The following is a 22,810-nucleotide window of genomic DNA, read 5'->3' on the forward strand; positions in this document are numbered from 1 at the left end:
ATTGTACAGTCCTGGTCTGGCAAGGGGGGTTGCACTCAGTGGTCTCTTTGGGTCCCTTCCAATCCCTAACATCCTGTGATCCTGTGATCCTGTGATTCTATGGGTCTCATATTAGCACTTACAAGTATGCAACTACCCAAGAAATGGCAACACGAATGGTACAAACTACAAACCTTACTTTGCATAATTTAAAATACTTTTCCTGGAGTAATCTCTGAGTGACTTCAAATGGAGATACAAGCACAGAAGGAATTTAAAGGACAGAAAATAAGCAGTTTTTTTAAGCCTAGGGCAGACCAAGAACATTGGACAAAGGTCAGCATTTCACAATAGGCTACATTTTCTGACCTCTAATTCAAAATCCATTTCACAAATTGTCTTCAGACTTCCACCTTTCCCTGCTTATAATTTTTTAGGAAACAGAAAATCAGACCAAATGCACTTAGAGGGAGTAGGCTTATAATAAGGCTGCATGTAAGCAATTCAAAGTTTAAGCTGCAGAAAATATGTCTTTTTACAGTAGCTATGAAATAATAGATTACTCTGTAATAATTCAGGCTTATGCTTGTAGAGGAAGTGATTTGTTGCATTTTTTCATTGCAGCCTTTCTTTAGCAGCTCTTAACTGACATGCAGCCAGTGAATATTGTTAATAACTCCCACTTTAATGTAAGACTTTACGTGTAGAGAAATAGGTTCCATTTGATCTAGTGCTGTAAAAGACTTTATGATATCTAAAATCTGCATTCTTTTCCTAGACTAAGTGGTCTCAGTGACTAGTGCAGAGCTATAGATATATGAATAGATTTTGGCTTTGCAGAAATTAGCTTAAATTTATTTCACTTCATGAAGAGTTTTAGGCTGATGACTTGCCATTTTCATAGAAGTATATTGCCAGAGGAGTACATTAGTGAATCACAAGTTGATGTTTGGACTCAGTGCTCTTAGAGGCCTTTCTTTGCTGAAGCTGTTCTATGATTCTATGATTACATGCACACAATCAATCCTTTGTATCACTTAGCTAAGATTTTGACATTTCAGAACACCTCTTACCAAGTCACTTATTGGGTATCTGACTTAAAAGAATTCTTTCAACCTCCAGGAGAAACCATGAGAATCATGGAATCATGGAAACATCCAGGTTGGAAAAGCCCCTCAGGATCACCGAGTCCAACCTATAACCCTACTCTATAAGATTCACCTTAAACTGTATCCCTAAGCACCACACCCAAACAACCCTTGAACGCATCCAGGGTTGGTGACTCAAACACCACCCTAAGCAGCTCATTCCAGTGCCTGACCATTCTCTCTGCGAAAAACTTTTTCCTAATGTCCAATCTAAACCTCCCCAGTCTCAGCTTGAGGCCATTCCCCCTCGTTCTGTCTCCAATGACCTGTGAGAAGAGACCAGCAGCAGCCTTTCCACAACTTCCCTTCACGAAGTTGTAGACAGCTGTCCTGGAGTCCTGTATATCCCAAAATCCCTCTCTCTTGTGGTTTGAATGGGAGAGGAAAGGTGTGAAAAAGGTGTGAAAAAGCTGTTTCCCCCCCGCCCTGCAGGCGTGAAGGAGGAGCAAAGGGACTCTCTGGCATGAGGGGTGCCCGTGCAGTGCCTGCACTGGAATGGGGCTGGGGATTGGCTGTGGTCTTCGCACCTAGCAAGTGGTAACTCTGCTCTTTGTCTAGGAAGGGTATAAGTATTGGGCTACTTCCTGCCTTGGGGTTCCTGCCTTAGAGTTCTCCCCCATCTGGATAGTTCCTGCAGAAAGAGTCCCCTGGTGCTCCGAAGGACAAGCTCCTGAGGGACAGGAGTGTCCCTGCAGCTTCCTGCCATAAGCACCCCCTTTATGCAGGCTTGATAGGCCTAAACAGCTTCAGATGTCTTTTGAAAGAGAGCGAGGGGACAAGCATCTGGACAGCCCTTTCTCTCAGCCAGCCTGGCTCACCTGTGAGTAAACTTTTGGCTCAGCCTGATTAATAGTGGGGAACACTATGTTTAGTAGCTTAGCCTTTTCCAACTCCTGGCTTCCAAAATAGTGAAATTTATCTATGGTGTCCTTGTAAGGTCTTCTCAATCAAACTGAGTCTGCTAATTGAAGCTAAATAAATGTCTGCATATAGTTTTGGGGGTGGGTTCCAGGAAAATAAAATAATTCTGGTTTTATATCTATTCCTGACTCGGCCACATTAACTCTTTGCTTCCACATGACAGCAATGAGATCTCCCCTCAGCCTCCTCTTCCTCGAACTAACCATCCCCAGCTCCCCCAGTCACTCCTCATATTCTCTAGGCCCTTCACCAGCTTTGTTGCCCTCCTCTCGACCCACTCCAGCACCTCCACCTCTCTCTAATATTGTGGAGAGAAAGAGAGGAGATCTCGTTTGGAGATTATGTCGTGCAAGACAGCTCAACACACCCCAGGGCTGTCCACTATCTATGGAGTAAGATAATTGTCTTATAGTCATACCCTACATACCAACCATCAATGTTAGTTTCTTCCAGATTTGGCTTGAATCAGACATTTCCCAGCAGTGTGGTTACATGGGCACATTGCTCACATTAGCCCTTGGCTATTGTGTTGTTTTCTGTCTCCCCTGAATGCACAGGACCAGATGCACCCATTATGACTGCCACTGGTGGTTATCACTGGAGCAGGGTTACGGGAAACGCAGGTCAGGTTGAGGGCAGGGGGAAGAACACTGCCACAGGGAGAAAACACAGCAATACAAAAATGCATTTTTCATCAGCTCATGGATGAATCCTATTTTGAGAAGAAATGAGATCAGGTTTTAAATAAAGAAATAAAAAAATCCCAACCCCCTCCCACATAAATAAACAAAATAACCTGAAGATATATACCTTCTTAATGTAGTTCTTTCACATGTAATGGGATTTTATGTCAGTTAAAGACTCCAAGGCAAGTAGCAAATCCTCCACTGTGGAAATAGTAGGGATGAAGGAATTTGATAAAAGGGAATCTATCAGGCAGTTTTTTCTGGTTTATATTTTTTAAAAATATTTTCATTTTCCAAGCAGTTAATGATAGAGAGATGTAAAACCAATCACTCAGGTGTGTATAATTCAACTGGGGTATGATAAAAAAAAAATATATGGACATATTGCTGTCTTCAACTCCCTGAAGGGAGGATGTAGCCAGGTGGGGGTCAGTCTCTTCTGCCAGGCAAGCAGCAACAGAACAAGAGGACAGTCTCAAGTTGTGCCAAGGGAAGTATAGGCTGGATGTTAGGAGGAAGTTGTTGTCAGAGAGAGTGATTGGATTTGGAATGGGCTGCCCAGGGAGTGGTGGAGTCACCATCCCTGGAGGTGTTCAAGCAAAGCCTGGCTGAGGCACTTAGTGCCATGGTCTAGTTGATTGGATAGGGCTGAGTGCTAGGTTAGACTGGATGATCTTGGAGATCTCTTCCAACATGGTTGGTTCTATGATTTTATGATTCTATTAATATACAATACATTGTGTAAATTAAATGCCTTAATTAAGCTTGAAGAAAGTTTTAAAAGCTCAAATTAAAATTGAAACTAACATTTCATTTTTTTCCCCTCACTTTTACAGTGAATTTCAACCCTGGACATGATTCATAAGTAACAAAGCTCATAGGCATCTAAATTCCTCTTCACCTTTCTTTCCTTTGATTGAATTCACACATTGTCACGTTTGATTTGGTTTTGGTAACTACAATATTTGTCAACATTCTGATAGCCCAAAGCTGCCTCCATGAAGGGTGGGTCACAGTATTACTGTGACTCAGTATATTTGTGTTTAAGTTTAGATATCTCAAAATTTGGTATCTAACCATGCCTAAAAGATTATTTTAGACATTTTCAGTTTGTTATATAGAAGAATACTGCCAAAATATCAGTCACTTTTCTATACATACCTTCTGAAATAAAATCACATACAAATGTGAGGTTATTGCTCAATTAACTCAATGGAAATTTAAAAGAACTTAATGAAAGCTTTATGGAGTCAGCAGCTTGCTGGCATTTAGTAACAAAGAGGTTCACTCGCTTGATCTCTTGAAATGTGTTTAAATCAAATCAACAGAGTGATGATTTCACTGTTAGGTTATCCCATCTAGGCTACTGTGTGCAGCTCTAGAGAGCCCCACACAAGAAGGGCATGCCAATGTTAGAAGAGGTCCAGAGGAGGCCACAAAGATAATCAGAGGACTGCAGAACCTCTTTTGTGAAGACAGGCTGAGACAGTTTGGCTGTCTGACAGTTTGGAGTTTTCTCAGTCTGAAGAAAAGAAGGCTCTGGGGAGACCTTCTAGCAGCCTTCCAGTAAAACCAAAGCAAAACAAAATAATTATAGGAATAATAATAATAATAATAATAATAGTAATACCATCATCATTATCATTACAGCAATAACAATAATAATAGTGATAATAATAATACATAATAATAAAATATATAATGATAATACAATAAATAATAGCTACAAGACACACACATACAAAAAAAAACCAAAGCAGCTGCCTTCCCCCCACCCCAAAAAAAAAATGGCACCACAACCACTGCAAACAAACAAAGAAAACTCCACAAACACAGGGAAAAAAAAGGCAAATAAAGAACATGAACAGTCAAAACAAGCAACCTTGGTCTAAGAGAATGTTTTCTGATAGATTGATAACAGCTTCATGGAGGCCAAATTTAGCCCTGTGCTAAGTCAGATTTGCAAAGCAGATGGTAAGATCTTTATCAACTGACACCTCAGATCAATTGAAATGTAGTGTATTTTTATATCAGTGTAGCCCAGATCATTACAGGAGGGGATAGACAAGACCATCTTTGGAGGGTCCCTTCCAACACAATGTGAAGCTGTGAATCTGTGAAATCGAATTGCATCAAGCTAATGGATTGTAACCCTTCCTAGCCTAAAGCCACTCCCATTGCACTGATGGCTAGATCACACATATGTTTGGCAATTTTGAACTGGAACTCACAGCAGTACTCTCATCTGATAGAAATTGGCATGGGCCTAATTGCTTTTGATGGAATATATATATTTGCCCAGGGAGGTGGTGGAGACACCGTCCCTGGGGGTCTTCAAGAAAAGACTGGATGAGGCACTTAGTGCCATAGTCTAGTTGATTGGTTAGGGCTGGGTGCTAGGTTGTACTGGATGATCTTGGAGGTCTCTTCCAACCTGGTTGATTCTATGATTCTATGATTCTAATAAATTCTAACTATGTAACAAAATTTCAGATAAACTCCCCTTAAGTATTTTCTTTAGGTCACAACTGACAGCATGTCAGAAACTGCTAGTAGCTAAGAAACTTCTGGGAGCTAGAAGTATTAGTCCAAACTGCTCTATTTTTTGTTTAGCTATAAGAAAATGCTATACTTTCCTATATAAATGTATACATATATTTCCTCATAACACATCTCCTTGGGAAATAAGGAAAAGAAAAAGTCATCTCATTGAACCTTTTGATCCTGCTTAGCACTCACACTTCTGTACTGTAAGATTAGTGTTAGTCATTCCTGTTTAATAAATCCCACAGGCTTAAAACAAACTCTCATCTTCACTGTAAAGTCATTCGTGCCTTCTGGCAGGACATTCCTTTTCCTGTGAATACTTAATATTTTGCAGAGGATGTTGGGTTTCTTTAAATTAGTGTTTGACTTTGAATGTGGGATGAGTTGTTCTCTGTTTTGATTAGGACTTGTTACAGTTTTTTGCTGTCTGTTAGTTGTAACTTTATTTTCTAACCACGTTTTTCTTTTTCCCCCTGCCAGAAAGATGAGTATTCATAACCCAGAAAAACAAACAACAAAAAAGTCAGACAAGCAAAAAATCAAATCAAACAAACACACAAAACACCAGAACAAACAAACAAACAAACAAATGGCAAGTTACATAATTTTCAGACATCAAACCCAAATAATTCCTTTGGTGGCAAAAATTCCCTTTAACAGATAAGTTTAACAGTAAATCTGGTCATTAACACAGTCGTATGCTCAACTATTAGTACATTTATCATCATGCTGCAGGGGCAAGGTTATTATGTATTCTAATAATATTAATTTTGGCTTAAAAAAAAAATCAGTGAAGTGACTCATGTGGTGCTAAGGGATGTGGTTTAGCATCAAGCTTGGCTGAGTTAGATAATGCTTGGATTCAATGATCATAGAATCATAGAATCCACCAGGTTGGAAGAGACCTCCAAGATCATCCAGTCCAACCTAGCACCCAGCCCTAGCCAGTCAACTAGACCATGGCACTAAGTACCTCACCCAGGCTTTTCTTGAACATCTCCAGGGATGGTGACTCCACCACCTCCCTGGGCAGCCCATTCCAATGCCAATCACTCTCTCTGGGAAGAACTTCCTCCTAGCATCCAGCCTATACTTCCCCCAGCACAACTTGAGACTGTGTCCCCTTGTTCTGTTGCTGGTTGCCTGGGAGAAGAGACCAACCCTCACCTGGCTACAACCTCCCAGAGTGATTCTGTGATTGTATTATAATGAGAGTGGTAAAATACTGGAAAAGGTTGTCCAAGGATGTGTTTGAGACACTGTCCCATAAGACATTCAAACTCATACTTGATGTAGCCCTTGGCAACCTGATCTAACTGGAGGTGCCCCTGTTGAATGCACGGGGTTTGGACAAGATGACCTTTGGGGGTGCCTTCCAGCCTAACAGAGTCTGAATCTGTGCTAGTTCTCTGTAGCAGGTTTTCTGAGAGAAACTCAGATATTTCTTGTCAAAAGATCATGCACTCTCTCATACATTGGAAATACATTAATTTAGTCTGAATACCTCCTTTATTCAGTGGACACTTCTATTTTGCTCAGCATTACACAGGAAGGTCGTGGGGTCATTGTAGAGGTGTTAAAGAAACATGAACATATCAACTTGGGACATGGTTCATTGGTGATGGTGGTGTTGGTTTGATGGTTAGGCTCAATGATCTTAGAATCCTTTTCCAACCAAAATAATTGTATGGTTCTATTCTAGGTGTTTTCCAATACACTTGATAAATCTTTTGAAAAGAAAACAACAAAAAGGTTCTATTGAACTAATCTGGTTCCAAGTACATAGAGTAAATGTAAAGCTCTTGAATTGCTCAACTTGGGCTATGAAGTCTCAGTGGGAACAAAGATTATCCTATAACTCTGAGCTGAGTGCAACAGCAATAGGAAAGTTCTGGGACGAGGTGTGCTAAAGCTTTTCAGAAGACCTTTTACAAATCACAGTCCTGTGTTCTTTTCTAGATGTTAATTAGTTTCTCAATCTTTGATTAATTTTGCCAATCTTGATAAAAATGATTTTCAATGCAGTTTAGGCTGCAGCAGACTTAAGTTTCATGTGTCACAAGCTAGTAACGAAGCAGTCCACAGTGTAAATGTACATTGTCAGCACTAATTGATGACCCAAGTACTGAGAGACGATGGGGCTATATATTACATTCTGCTCCTGATGTAACTATCCATTGTCTTGCTTACCTTGAATGAAAACTTGTCTCTTGCATCCAGAGTGTATATAAAACAGCATGTTGAAAGTACAAATCCTGTCTACTATTACAGTCATACAGCAAATACCTCCTGTGAATCCTATACACAAGCATGGTCAGAAATCATCATGGTTGGAAAAACACATTAACATCAAGTCCAAGCATTATCTAACTCTACCAGAGCTATTACTACAACTATCTTTGTGAGATAGGCAGCCTTTGATGAGAAAGCATCTGCTTACTGTGTACAGCTCTGGAGCCCCCAACATGAGAAGGACATGGAACTGTTGGAGTGAGTCCAGAGGACTGGAGCAGCTCTGCTGTGAGGACAGGCTACAAGAGTTGGGGCTCTTCAGCCTGGAGAAGTGAAGGCTTTGAGGAGGCCTTGGAGTAGCCTTCCAGTATCTGAAAGGGGCCTACAGGAAGGCTGGGGAGGGACTATTTACAAGGTCTTTTAACGACAGGACAAGGAGTAATGGACTTAAGCTGGCAGAGGGAAGATTTATCTAGATGTTAGGAAGAAGTTCTTTGCAGTGAGGGTGGTGAGACACTGGCAGAGGTTGCTCAGGGAGGTTGTGGCTGCTCCCTCCCTGGAGGTGTTCAAGGCCAGGCTGGATGAGGCCTTGAGCAACCTGTTCTAGTGGGAGGTGTCTCTGCCTATGGTGGGGGGTTGGAACTGGATGATTTTTGAGGTTAGCCTCTTCTCCCAGACAACCAGCACCAGAACAAGGGGACACAGTCTCAAGTTGTGCTGGGGTAGGTATAGGCTGGATGGTAGGAGGAAGTTCTTGACAGAGAGAGTGATTGGCATTGGAATGGGCTGCCCAGGGAGGTGGTGGAGTCACCGTCCTTGGAGGTGTTGAAGAAAAGCCTGGATGAGGCACTTAGTGCCATGGTCTAGTTGTTTGGACAGGGCTGGGTGCTAGGTTGGACTGGATGATCTCGGAGGTCTCTTCCAACCTGGTTGATTCTATGATGATGATTCTATGATGATGATGATCTTTGAGGTCCCTTCCAACCTAAACCATTCTATGATTCTTTGACTAGAAACTAGCTTCTTTTTCTGGATGAGTGAAACAAGTTCAAAATTAGTGCATGGCCAAAAACAAGAGGTCTAATTACTATCTCACAGTGCTCTGCTATTCAGTTACCTGTGTGCAGATACAGAGCTAAACAACAGGAAGGGGTCTGAAAATGCTTCCAGTCAAACCTGGACGACAATGATAGGTCACAGGCTACTACCACCCCAGTGCTTTGGGTCAGAAGTTACCATCCTTAACTTAACACAAGGAATGCTGTAAAAATGGCCTAGTTCAGCATGTTTATGAGAGATTACTTCTGGATAGAGAAAATGAGCTAATACAATTTTCATGCCTTTGAGTGAGAAAGAGAGTAACATCCCTTCAGACAGCCTCTTCCTCAGACTGACTGGAAAGTAAATGTTCTTTGTAATTTATATATGCTGTTATAGCTCAGATAGTTCAATCTGCATCTGATTTAGTTGTTATTTCAACCACTCTACACTGCATATCACATCTAGGAGGGCTGGCTATTTGGCATGTCACATTGTGAGCTTGATTTGTTTAAAATGCTTGCATCCCTTCTATATAGTAACTCTACTGCTTCTCTTAGCCTCCTACACTTCTTCCTTCTTTCTCATGTACTTTGTAAACATCTCTGGCTGCTTCACTTATGGTGAACAACAGCTTTGTCCCTCCCCCACTCCAAACCTTGTCTCCAAACTCTCTTTTTCTCCTGACAGTATTTGTAATCTTCTCTCACAAGTTTCTCGCTTTACTCCAACTTGTCCTAGAGCTCCCCTTGCTGTTGGATGCTGTTAGGAGGTGGTGAGGCTTAAACAAAAATTAACAGATGATACAAGCTGCATTCAAATAACTGTTTACAGTGTTTTGATGTTATGTTGTTATATAAGCCAGAGTGATTTAGCCAATTAGGCAAAGTTTTTAGCATTCAGTACCAACTACTAAATAATGCAAGGTTTGTTTATGCAGTCTGGAAATCTTTTAAGAGAACAATGGTTTACAGTGCAGGTTTTCTGAGAGAAACTCAGATATTTCTTGTCAAAAGATCATGCTTAAGAAAAATGTTACTTTTGCACTCAAAAGAATTATTCTCCCTGCTACTAGAAAATATTGATATTGCCAATAGAGAATAAAGGTACTGGAATAAATTAGTACTTTAATTGTTAGGCTGTAAAAAGATATCTATCATTAAAATAGACATATATTTGCTGATATAATAAATCAGGAATTAAAAGTCTGCAGTATAATTAAAATGAGTCCTATTCATCTCTTAAAAACTTAAATGTCATTTCTCATACAATCAACTGCACTTCCTCTATCACTCAGGTATCACACTTAACAAAAAAGGTTACTGAAAAAAAGCAGGATTTTAAGCTTTTAGAGTGCAGGTTTTAAGAACTGCAAAACAGTTTTGTTGTACAAAGCCTGTTCTTTAGCTTTACAAAAGTATTAGAAAAGCTTACTCTTAAATCTTTTCTTGTTTAAACAATAGGTGTCTAAAAATGTAATTTCCAACTGTATGACTGGATATAATTTATTCCTGCTATAGAGGGCATGTTGTAAATACTAAGTCAAGGATTTTCTCTAAAAAAAAAAAAAAAAAAAAAGAAAGAAGATTTCAAATGCAAAAGATTTCATATACAGAGCACCTCTGTTATGAACACAGGCTGAGCTTGTTCAGCCTGGAGAAGAGAAGGCTCCAGGGACACCTTCTAGCAGCCTACTACTGTTTGAAAGGCTCTACAGATGATCTGGAGAGAGGCTTTTGACAGAGGCAGCAAGTGACAGGACAAAGGGTGATGGCTTCAAACTGGAAGAAGCTGGACTTAGATAAGACACAAAGAAGAAATTCTTGCCCATGAGGCTGGTGAGGCACTGAAACAAGTTGCCCAGAGAAACTGTACAGGCTCCAAGCCTGGAAATAGTGAAAGGCAGATTGGCAATCTGGTCTAGTAGGAAGTGTGTCTGTCTAGGGCAAGGGGATTGGTGTGACGTGATCTTAAAGTTCTGTTCCAACTCAAACCATTCTCTGATTCTATGACTACTTTAAGAAGAATTATTTGCATCTGAAGGCACTAAAAATGATGGCTTTTTTTATTCAGTAGTTGTTTAACTATTGTATTTACTATTTCTTACACTATCACAGGGGTTTTGGGTTTAACTAATCACTGTTGCAACACTAATGACTACAGTAGACATGGGAGGAATTTTAAGTTTTTGGTTGCTAGTAAATAAGAATTTCCATTCACATTCAGAGGATGAGACACTGAGATTGAATTCTTTAATGGAGTCTGCAGAAAGGTCATTGTGATTTGGTAGAGAATATTTCAGTAAAACAAAACAAAACACACACCCCAAAAAAAAAATCCCAAACCAACCAAAAAAACCCAAAGACACAAAAAAACCCAGCCCAAAACACTAAGAATAACCCCACACCTTTACCCTTAATTATCTATCTTTCAAAGCTAAACCTTTCAAAACTATAAATTTTCACAAAACCCCAGAAAACTAATCCTTCTCTATCAGAGATGAGACAGAAGAAACACAATGCCCCCCCAAAAAAAAATAGTAGTGCTGTTCACAAAGCAGATGAAAATCATCCTGATCTGGGGTATTGAAAGGCTTCCTTGGACAAAGAATGTAATATATAGCAGTAAATTGTTTTGTGGTAATAATTATTTTTAAGAAATTGACTTTATAGGATATTTTAAGCAGTGCTTTCAAAATGCCTGAGATTTTCTTCTGCCTCACCACTAACTGGCACAGAATAAAAAGAAGCACAAAAGAAGACCTGCTCTTTCTATCCCTACAAAATGCTATCCAAACCCAAAAAGAACCAATGAAACAACACATAGCACTTGTCATATTTCATTCAGATATAAAAGTATTTTCATCTGTCTGATCTGCACTTGCACTGAAAAGGTGTTTTGTTCCTTGTTGCTGTCTGGCAGAAAAGTTAAGAAGCAGAAGTAGAAAGGCCCTGCAGTATGAAATGACCTGACCTTTCTTGTAAGGTGATAAAAATGTTTTCATTAAAGGCTGAGAAACAAAGCAATCTCACTGGTATCACCAAGATTTTTTTAATTAGTTGCTCAGTATTACTCAGACAAATCCCAAATGTTACTGTATTTGGAACATAAAAAGCCTTATGACTGTAGTAAAAGGCTAAAAGCGGGACCTTGACCGCCTGAACAGATGGGCAGAGGCCAATGGGATGGGGTTCAATAGCTCCAAGTGCAGGGTGCTGCACTTTGGCCACAACAACCCCATACAGAGATACAGGCTGGGGTTGGAGTGGCTGCAGAGCAGCCAGACAGAGAGGGATCTGGGGGTGCTGATTGATACCCGCCTGAACATGAGCCAGCAGTGTGCCCAGGTGGCCAAGAGAGCCAGTGGCATCCTGGCCTGCATCAGGAATGGTGTGGTCAGCAGGAGCAGGGAGGTCATTCTGCCCCTGTACTCTGCACTGGTTAGACCACACCTTGAGTGCTGTGTTCAGTTCTGGGCCCCCCAGTTTAGGAGGGACATTGAGATGCTTGAGCATGTCCAGAGAAGGGCGACGAGGCTGGGGAGAGGCCTTGAGCAGAAGCCCTATGAGGAGAGGCTGAGGGAGCTGGAATTGGTTAGCCTGGAGAAGAGGAGGCTCAGAGGTGACCTTATTGCTGTCTACAACTACCTGAAGGGTGATTGTGGCCAGGAGCAGGTTGCTCTCTTCTCTCAGGTGGCCAGCATCAGAACAAGAGGACACAGCCTCAAGCTATGTCAGGGGAAATTTCGGCTTGAGATGAGGAGAAAGTTCTTCACTGAGAGAGTCATTGGACACTGGAATGGGCTGCCCGGGGAGGTGGTGGAGTCGTTGTCCTTGGAGCTGTTCAAGGCAAGGTTGGACGTGGCACTTGGTGCCATGGTCTAGCCTTGAGCTCTGTGGTAAAGGGTTGGACTTGGTGATCTGTGAGGTCTCTTCCAACCTTCATGATACTATGATACTGTGATACTGTAAAAGCCTGAGCAAACTTATATATTCCTAAAATTGCATGATAACTGTATTTATATATGGTGCTTGTTTCAACATTGAACACTTTCTCAAACTTTTCAAAAGACTTTTCTGCATTTTATTTAACAGATTTTGTCATTTCCTTTTTTCTTTCCCTCTCATTCAGGTCAGAATTCTCTTCATCCAAAGTGAAAGAATTTGACATATGTAATTTGGGTAGATCTGTTTAGATGATGTGAATTTCATGCAGATTCCCAAAATAGTGTTCTTTATTGTTGTTATTGTTGCTAAATTAGATGCATTATCTCATTTCGTTTCTTTATCCTTCTACCTAGTTTTCTCTGGTTATTATTTTACTGTTCTACACGGTGGTTGAAGTCTACGTGACAATGATTGGAATCTCTGTGACAATGATTGGACTCACTGAACTTGAAGGTCTCTTCCAACATTAATGATTCTGGTTTTTTTTTTGAATGAGCTCAAGGTTCTCATACGGCTTCTGAAATTTTGGGTTCAGTCACACAAGTGACTGAAAGAATCAACTAACTACCCTGGTAGGGCATAAATCCTGCCAGACTGGTTTAAACTTTGCTGTTCTCCTCTCGTTGCAAGTCCAGGAGTTGAGTGAATGAACCAATGGAGAGTTTGTCCCCAGCAAAGCCTTGATGGCTGGGAGCTTAGCACCATCAAGTCAGGTGTCTTGTGCAGCCCCTCAAGGTGCCTGCGTGGTCACAGAAGGCACAAAGCTTTGAATTCATTGGCCAGAAAAATGATGCTAGTGGCAATTGCCCAGTTTCATTTTCAAAATGATGTATTTAATGGGGAATGATTTAGAAACCCTGCCTTTCTGCACTGTGCCTTTCTGCCTTTCTGCACTGAACCTTTCTGAGCTGACTCTCCACCAGAAGCAGCACTCATTCATGGCTCCTTAACTGGGAATCACAGTGGCCACATGTTTGCAGCTTGCACCAGCAGCTTAGCAACAACTCAGTTCTTCTCTCCTTCCCTCTGCCTGTGTGATGGTTTGAGTGTTACCCGCCCAACCCCCACTTTGGAAATCACTCAGACTAGACTCAGTCGGCTCTGGGAATTGAATGAATTATTCACAGCTTATTACAATATCCAAGCAGATATTTACAGTCTATACAGTTATAGACAGAAATATACAAGGTAAAAGGTAATACAGAAACACAACAGCCATCCCAGAAACCTGAGTCCCCAGAAGGGGCTCCCAACTGCCCTTTCACCTTCTCCCACCCCTCTACCTTACCCCAGACATTGTCTTGTGCCCCAAGGAAGAATGGAGGTTTGGCCGGGGGGGTTAGGAAGCAGGTGGATTAATCAGAGAGACAGAGGGTGAGCACCCAGTCCCATCCAGTCAAGTAGACCATGGCACTAAGTGCCTCAGAATCACAGAATTAACCAGCTTGGAAAAGGCTTTAGGATCATCAAGTCCAGCCTACCACCTAACCCTTCTAATTAACTAAACCATGGCACAAAGTGCCTCACTCAGCCTCCTTTTACACACCTCCAGGGACAGCGACTCCACCACCTCCCCAGGCAGCCCATTCCAATGGCAAATCACTCTTTCTGTGAAGAATTTCTTCTTAAAGTCCAGATTAAACCTGCCCTGGTGCAGTTTGAGACTGTCCTCTTGCTCTGTCATAACCAATTATTAATTTCTACAATACTAACCAAACTGTCACTGGAAAAGAACCTGTTTAAAGGCATCACAGTATAAGTGCCAGGTGAAGCCATACAAAAAGATGTAGACCCTATTACTCAAATCATTATTTATGCCTCTGAGCTTACACTCTTTGCCATGGTTCCACAGCACATTCTTTTCAGGATCACTCCCAGATCTAGATAAACATGATTCATATAATCAAGTGAAAAACAAAAGTCACAGCAGCATTTTTGGTTTTTTTCTTTTTTTTTTTTTCATACCATTACTTTGAATTATAAAAGGCAAAAGAGAGGGAGCAATGCCGAAGGGCATTCCAACAGAAGGAAGACAGGATGAGTTCTTTAAATAAACCAGTGGCAGAAAACTAGAAAATGCTGAAATACTGAGTCATATGCCTAGATCCTACTAGATTGTCTCCTGTGTTTGAGATTCCTTGCTTTAATAAAAAAAAAAAAAATAAAAAGGACAAAAAAGTTAAATATAATGTCTGGTGGGCAGAGAGGCATTTTTTTGCTCTCACAAAGTAGATGGCAGGGCAGGCGATAGGAAAAGAGTCCATTTATTTAATGGCTAAGGGATTGTCTTGCTGTCTGAAAAGAGAGGTTAGTAAAATACTGATAACTGTATGATTAGGAAGTACCTATGACCTTCCCTATTCATATTTTCAGAAGGTGGTTAAGATCAATATAGGACTTCACCAACACAATTATTTTGCTGTTTGCTGCACAATTAAAAGTCAAACAAATAAATGAAATGGTTTCTTTAAGATCACAGACTCATAGAATCAGAGAATAATGGAATGCTTTGAGTTAAAAGGGGCCTTTTAGAGGTCATCAAGTCAAACCCCCTTGCAGTAAGCAGGGACATGATCAATGAGTTCAGCTATTACCTAACTTTACCAAGTGTGGTGCTAAACCATGTCCCTCAACACCACATCTCTGCATTTTATTTTTTTTAACTTGACTAGTTCTTTTACCTGATGGAACCTCCTGGCTTTCTGCACTTCATTTTATTTGTCTAACTACTTCTTCCCACCAACACAAACTGCATTGTGAAGAGAGTGTGCAGGATGATCATTTCCTTGTGCTGCGGCTGAAAGCTGTCAGGACTTCTTCATCACTCTGTGTGTGGTGCTTGAAAGCACAAAGAGTCTTGTCAGGAAGAGAATTCTGGTGTGGGCTTTAGAAATGAGATGAGAGTGGTGGAGTGTACAGGAAACAGAGCAGCACCCACACAACTGCTCTTTGTGTCCTCTCTTCTAACACAGAAGAACTACACAGGTGGTACCAAGGTAAAGCAAGTTGGGTTTTTTTAGTAGCCACTTTCTTGATGTAGACACAGTGTAGAATAAGCAGTGACTTAAAAGAGGCCTTTCAGAAATCTAAATTCTCAGATGCATACTCCAGAGGTACTCAACCTCTCTTCAGCATCCTTATTCCTTCAGGAGTAAGAAGGTTATTAATATAGTTGGGAGATGTGGGGACCTTTTTATTTATAGTTTAAAAAAATCTCTCAGGTAAGAATTTTAAGTTGCACAATTAATTGAGATTGCCACTGAGATTCTTATTTTTTTCTTTGCATATTTGCAAGTTTGATTTATTTGGGGAAAATATTTTAAAAGATATATATATAAGCCTAAAATAATCTTGTCTATATAAAATTGAACACCATCCTTATATGAAAATATGGTTTTGTTTCATTGAGAGACAAGCACTCCATATTCATACTAAAAGACAAATTAGAAATCATTCAAATTATCAGAAATACAGTGCAAACAGCCTTTATTTCTTGCCAAATGCACACTCCTGAGACTGAATTAAACCTCTTTGCCCCAAAAGCTTTAAATCATCAATAACTGCAAAAGAAAAAGAGAAAGGAGTACCTTTTTCTGCTGTAAACTCTTCTGCAGATTTATGTTATTGAAGACACAGGAGATTCATGAATTTTCCAAAATGGGGAGGGGGGGGGGGGCAGGGATATTAAAGAGAAAGGCAGTAGAATTTCCACAAACAACAGCAGCACAGTGAATTAACCCTCCAGCTCGATACAACTCTATTAATTGCAGACAATCTTACATTAAACTGTTTCCTACCCCCTGCCGATGAAACCACTCAAAATAATTTCACCCTTTGACAGCTTAAATTATGATCTTCCCACTCCGTAGAAGTGGTGACACATTTGTACCAAGTATCAAAATGACATGGCAATAAAAATAAAATGAACCCAAACCCAAAAATCATTGATACTGTTTCATATGTAACAACAGCAAAAAAAAACTTCTGAAATTGAATTCACTTTTCTTTTTTCTGTTATTTTTCCTTTTTTCTTTTGGCAAGTGAATTACTTTGATTTTATCAATGGACTTGCTTAAATAAGAGCTCATTTTTTTGGAGAATGAATTACTTTGGGTTTTTTCCTATAGACTTAAGTAAATGCTGATTTATCTGGAGTACATGGAGATAGCTTCAGGCTAAGCTACTTTAAAATTTCAGCTATAAGCCCCTCTTATAATTTCAGTTGTAAGTTTCTTATATATTTTTTTAAGCTTTTTGTCTGAGGCAGAAGATTTTCATGTACACCTCTCACTTAAAGAAGTTCTTCTTAAATGCTAAAACATTAATCTGGTTGTGTTTGGTAGCTGCATTAGTTAAAAATACAAAAAAGGAAATTATAAAGATGCATTTGACTGAACAGCTGGGTGAATCAAACAGATAAAGACGTGTCAGAAGAGGTACATACTGCTTTTGAATCTTACATAGGATGTTATCACTAACCATGAATGTTATTTTTTTCCCCATAGAACTCTGAGGAATATAATGGATTTTTTTTTTGCCAAAAAATCTGTAATGAAAAAGAGAAAATACTGCAAATAATTTAATTGACACTGACAACATTTTAGAAGTGATTAACAGCCAAAATCAGCAGAAACTGAGAAAATCTTTGCATTCTTTTGAATAAAGGTGTTTAAACCAACAACTAGACGGTACCTTTGTGATACCATTCAGAATGCATCATTAAAGATACCAAGGTGGATCTTCACGCACTACAGCAGTGTCTCTGGTGACGATGCAGTGATACTACACCACTAATGACTCGATGGCTTTAAAATTATTTGATGTTTGAGAAACTCCTTCAAAGAGGAACAAATCTGTGCAGGCAATTTCACGTAGGAGAGGCCACAGTTAATAACTCAACGCATTCTGTGTAGTCTGCCTAATGAGACCATTAACAAGTTGGAAATGTGTAACCAGTGAGTGAGAGCAGGTTTCTCCAATGTTGTCTTTCAAGTCCCTTGGGCATCAGTCACATGTTGCAGACATTGAAACTGATGAACCTTTTGCTCCTCTAACACCTGCACCAAGTAATAGCTTAAGATGCCATGTGAAAAACAGGATTTCATCTGCCAAAGATGATCTAAGTTGAGATATTAATTATTCCTCTGGGAGCTGGGTACAGTAAAATGCTCTCTTTAAATGCTAACATGAATACATCAACATGAATTTTCCAGATCCAAATCTGCTGAGCTCATATAGGAAGTCCTGCAGCTATGGGCCAAAGTGGTACACTTTGAAACAGATTTGTCCATCTTTGGCCATATTTTAAAGTCATAAAACTACATAGTAATTGTTAAATCAGGTGTTGGTTTCACTTGTTAAAACAGACAGCATTGGGATTTCTCATTTGAAGACCTTTATTTCTTTCATTGTCTGATACCCATGAATAATTTCTCCTTCAAATAATGATCTTACATGGCATTTTGACAACCTTTCCCCTAAAAACAATTGTCATAGCAAATAGGATTTTTTTTTTTTTTCAATTTGGGCAAAGCTTTGCTAACAGCTAAAGGTTTGTTTTATAACCACACTACTGGTTGCCAGGTTAAATTTTAGCTTTGCATTGCATTTCAATAGAATCACATGAATGAAGTCCAAATTAAAATTACCACTGACTCCTAAAGATGAGAAGGGGATTCTTCTTTTAATCTATCTACTAAGCATACAAAGGACGTCCAAAATAAAATGACCACCAACTGCTAAACATGAGAGGGTGATTACTCTTTTAATCAATGTAGTAATCACACAAATTAAGTCCCAAACTGACCACCACCTCTGAAAGATAAGAAGGTGATTCCTCTTTTAATCCATCTACTAATCACACCAATTAAGTCCCAAATAAATTTATGACCAACTCCTAAAGACAAGAAGGTGATTCTTCTTTTCACCTGTGTAATTCAAGGTGTTTTCATGTCCTACTAATGTTCTTAGACAAGACTGTCAAATGTGGAACAAAAATGTTAAATCTAAGAGGCAACCTGAGAGTTGTAGATATTCAGACACAATTATTTTCTTAGCAATTTCATTGGAGAAAATTGATTAAAAGAAGGGAGCTCAAAGGCAATTCACATCTTATCCACATTCCCTCTCAACTACTTATATTCAACACTAATAAATGTAAACACGTTTTTTGCTTTCCTCCCCTCCCTTTGGGAAAAATAAATAAGCAAATAAAAAGGTCAGCAATCTGTCTCAGCTCACTCTTAAACATCACAGGATCACAGGATGTTAGGAGTTGGAAGGGACCCATGGAGATCACAGAGTCCAACTTCCCTGCCAGAGCGGGACAATACTTTCTAACACAGATCATAGAGGGACACATCCAGGCAGGCCTTGAAAGTCTCCAGAGAAGGAGAGCCCACATCAAACTGTCATGGAGGGGATTTCTCTATTCCTCCCCTGTTAGGGGGCGGTGAGAAATTAATTTGAGGCTGTATTAATTTTTTATAAAATTATTTATTAAAATTAATATTGACAAATTTGTACCACCCCCAACCACTATGAAATCAGGTTCGTATTGCAAGTTTATGAAAACAGCTTGGGATATATTTACAGGGATTGATTATTAAATGGAAATATCAAATTATCAACAACTATAGACAGAGAGAAAGATTCCCTTAGGCTTAATGCCTCTTAACAACTATACTATCTGTGCAGCAAGGGCTGAAACTGTGTCTGCTCTTAAGGTAGAGGTAACTTATATTACAAAGGAATTAAAGCTTGCTTAGATGTGTTGCTCTTAGGTATTAACTATTAATCACCCTCCCAGGATTGTCATAGCGTGTGCCCAGTATTTGGGGTCTTGGTAAAGCTGGAATCTGTCCCAGCTTGCAGGGGATGATAAGGGTTCCCAGTCTCTGGGTTAAATAGGATTTCTCTAACCTTCTCTCCTGGGGTGAAGTAGTCTCTGCTTTGGAGCTGTTGCTTCTTCTGGACGCCATGTCCAGGGATGATCAGCTGGCAGGATTTACCCGGTGCAGGAGAAGGATCTGTCCGTGCAGCTTCTGACACGGTCTCACAGCTGGCAGGCTGTGTTTGCAGGTTTGCAGACAGTCTGAGGGTCTGCTGGGCCTGGATCTATCCAGACTTACAGGACAGCTGGCAAGTAGGGTCTATGCCGAGCTGCAGGGAGATGAGCTCCGTAGATAAATGCAAGGCAGCAAGCCAGTGTGTATGGCTGCTCCTGGGCTTAAGCAGGGGGCTCTCGGCTCCCCATGTATGTATGGAGTGCAGGCGTGCAGGTGCTCTGCTTCTCAAAGGGTTCACAGACACCTTAACTGCGCCCTGAGATCAATGCAAGAGGGCTGAGCCTCAGTAATGCTTCCAAGTGAGTAAGGCCTGGTCCTGTGTCTAGGTCATGCAAACAGGTCAGGGCAGCAGGGTGCTGCTGTGGATCAGGGCTGAGTCTGCATGCTCTCAATACTCCGAACTTCTGAACAGTCTGGATGGTCTGACCACGTGGTGCTGCTATGCACCCCTCTTTATAGATTCTGGGCCGAGATTTGTGGCTCATTTGGACATCTAAAGTGACCAATCAGGCTGGCAGTAAGCCAAACCTTACCCCAATAGACAATAGCTGTTTGCCTGGACCCTCCCAATAGGGGATTACCTGGGCAGACCCCCGGGATACACGAACTGGGCATGAGTGTGTGTTACATAACCTGTTTACTGCCTCGTGGGTCCTGGCAGAAAAACATGTCCAGGCATGTAGAGGCATAGAGAAGCCTCAGTTTTGGGGCTGCTGCCCCTCCACCACACAAACCTACCTGTAATGTGTCTTGGATATCCAGACACATCTAAGGCAGGAATTGTAACAAAATTCAGAATTTGTTTGAATTCCTTACTATCTTGTCTGGAGTTTTGCAAAGGAATCCATCCCTACTTATTGATCAATATCACAGTATCACACAGTATCACAGTATCATCAGGGTTGGAAGAGACCTCACAGATCATCAAGTCCAACCTTTTACCACAGAGCTCAAGGCTAGACCATGGCACCAAGTGCCACGTCCAATCCTGCCTTGAACAGCTCCAGGGATGGCGACTCCACCACCTCCCCGGGCAGCCCATTCCAGTGTCCAATGACTCTCTCAGTGAAGAACTTTCTCCTCACCTCCGGCCTAAATCTCCCCTGGCATAGCTTGAGGCTGTGTCCTCTCGTTCTGGTGCTGGTCACCTGAGAGAAGAGAGCAACCTCCTCCTGGCCACAACCACCCCTCAGGTAGTTTTAGACAGCAATAAGGTCACCCCTGACCCTCCTCTTCTCCAGGCTAAACAATCCCAGCTCCCTCAGCCTCTCCTCATAGGGCTTGTGCTTGAGGCCTCTCCCCAGCCTCGTCGCCCTTCTCTGGACACGCTCAAGCATCTCAATGTCCCTTCTAAACTGGGGGCCCCAGAACTGAACGCAGTACTCAAGGTGTGGTCTAACCAGTGCAGAGTACAGGGGCAGAATGACCTCCCTGCTCCTGCTGACCACACCATTGCTGATGCAGGCCAGGATGCCACTGGCTCTCTTGGCCACCTGGGCACACTGCTGGCTCATGTTCGGGCGGGTATCAATCAGCACCCCCAGATCCCTCTCTGTCTGGCCGCTCTCCAGCCACTCCGACCCCAGCCTGTATCTCCGCATGGGGTTGCTGTGGCCAAACATAAAGGATGAGAAAACCTTAGCATAATAACTTTATCATGAAAAAAAAAAAAAAAAAAAAAAAAAAAAAGAAAAATCAAACATAGGAGATTTATAGGAAAAGGCTGACTATTCTAATGTGTGAAATGAAAGGCAACATACAAATTGATAAGGAGCTGCCCATTCTCAGAAGAAAATACTCTATACCCAAGGAAATTAGAATGAATTAGAGTGAAGGAAAGTACAGGCATAATTTAAACTGATGAATTATCATCTTTATTCTCAATAGAAATAGGCTGACACCGATTTTAATTTGAGTCACAAAACTGGTCTGTGAAGCAATGATCAGAAGGGATCATAGTTAATAAACTAAGCTGCAAAATTATTGATCCTTGGGAGGGCTTCTCAGGATAGTGTAACCTGGAGAATCATCAAATTCCAGACCGCAGTGCAGAAGAGATATACATATATATGTATATAATATATATATGATACATGTATGTACACACACACATATCTATATATCTCACATATATACATGTGAGATATAGAGCCCGATTCAAGGCTCCACTCTAAACATTCTTTTAAAGCTTTCCTGTGCTTGTTCTGATCTATGATCATCCTGAGCAACCCTCTGCCCTGCATATCACACCAGCCACAGTTATGTGGTAACGTACTGGGACCAGAGCTGTGCTATATCATCATCAATGATATCGACAGTGAGATTCAGGGCACCCACAGCAAGTTTGCAGATGATACCATGCTGAGTGCTGCAGCTGGTAAGGCTGAAAGAAAGGATGCCATCCAGAGGGACTTGGAGAGGCTGCAGAAGTGGGCTGAAGAGAATCTCATGAAGTTCAAGATCTTGCACCTAAGTCAGGACTACCCTCAATATCAATACAGATCAGGGATGAGAGGAGGCCTGCAGAAATGGACTTGGGAATTCTGATGGTTAAGAAACTGGGCATAAGCTGGCAGTGTACACATACAGCCCAGAAGACCAATGGCTGTGCAGGCCAGCAGGTCAAGAGAGGTTATTCTGCCACTTTGCCATACTCTGTTGAGACCTCACCTGGAGTGCTATGTCCAGCTCTGGTGCCCGCAACACAACAGAGACTTGGACCTGCCTAAGCAGGTCCATAGGAGGCCACAAAGATGATCAGAGGACTGGAACACCTCTCCTGTGAAGACAGGCTGAGACAGCTTGTTTTTTTTCCTCCTGGAGGGGAGAAGACTACTGGGAGATCTTATAGCTGTATTTCAATATCTGAAGGGGACCTGTAGGAAGGCTGGAGAGTGATTGTTAAGAAAAGCTTCCAGCAGTAGGATGAGGGGCAATGGTTTGAATCTGGAGCAGAGTAGATTTAGGTTAGACGTGAGAAAATTCTTCACAATGAGAGTGATGAAATGCTGGAAAAGGTTGCTCAGAGGTGTGGTTGAAGCCACATTCCTGGAGACATTCAAAATCAGACTTGATGTGGTCCTGGGCATCCTGATCTGTTTGGAGATGTCATTGCTGACCACAGCAGGGTTGGACAAGGTGAGATTTGAGAGTCCCTTCCAACCTGATGCAGTCTGTGAATCTGTGAATGATGACAAACCATTCGCTAGAAAGGGCTGTCCAAATGTTCCTAAAGTGTGGGCTGT

This window comes from Pogoniulus pusillus, chromosome 9 (assembly GCF_015220805.1).
Source record: "Pogoniulus pusillus isolate bPogPus1 chromosome 9, bPogPus1.pri, whole genome shotgun sequence".
Taxonomy (NCBI): domain Eukaryota; kingdom Metazoa; phylum Chordata; class Aves; order Piciformes; family Lybiidae; genus Pogoniulus; species Pogoniulus pusillus.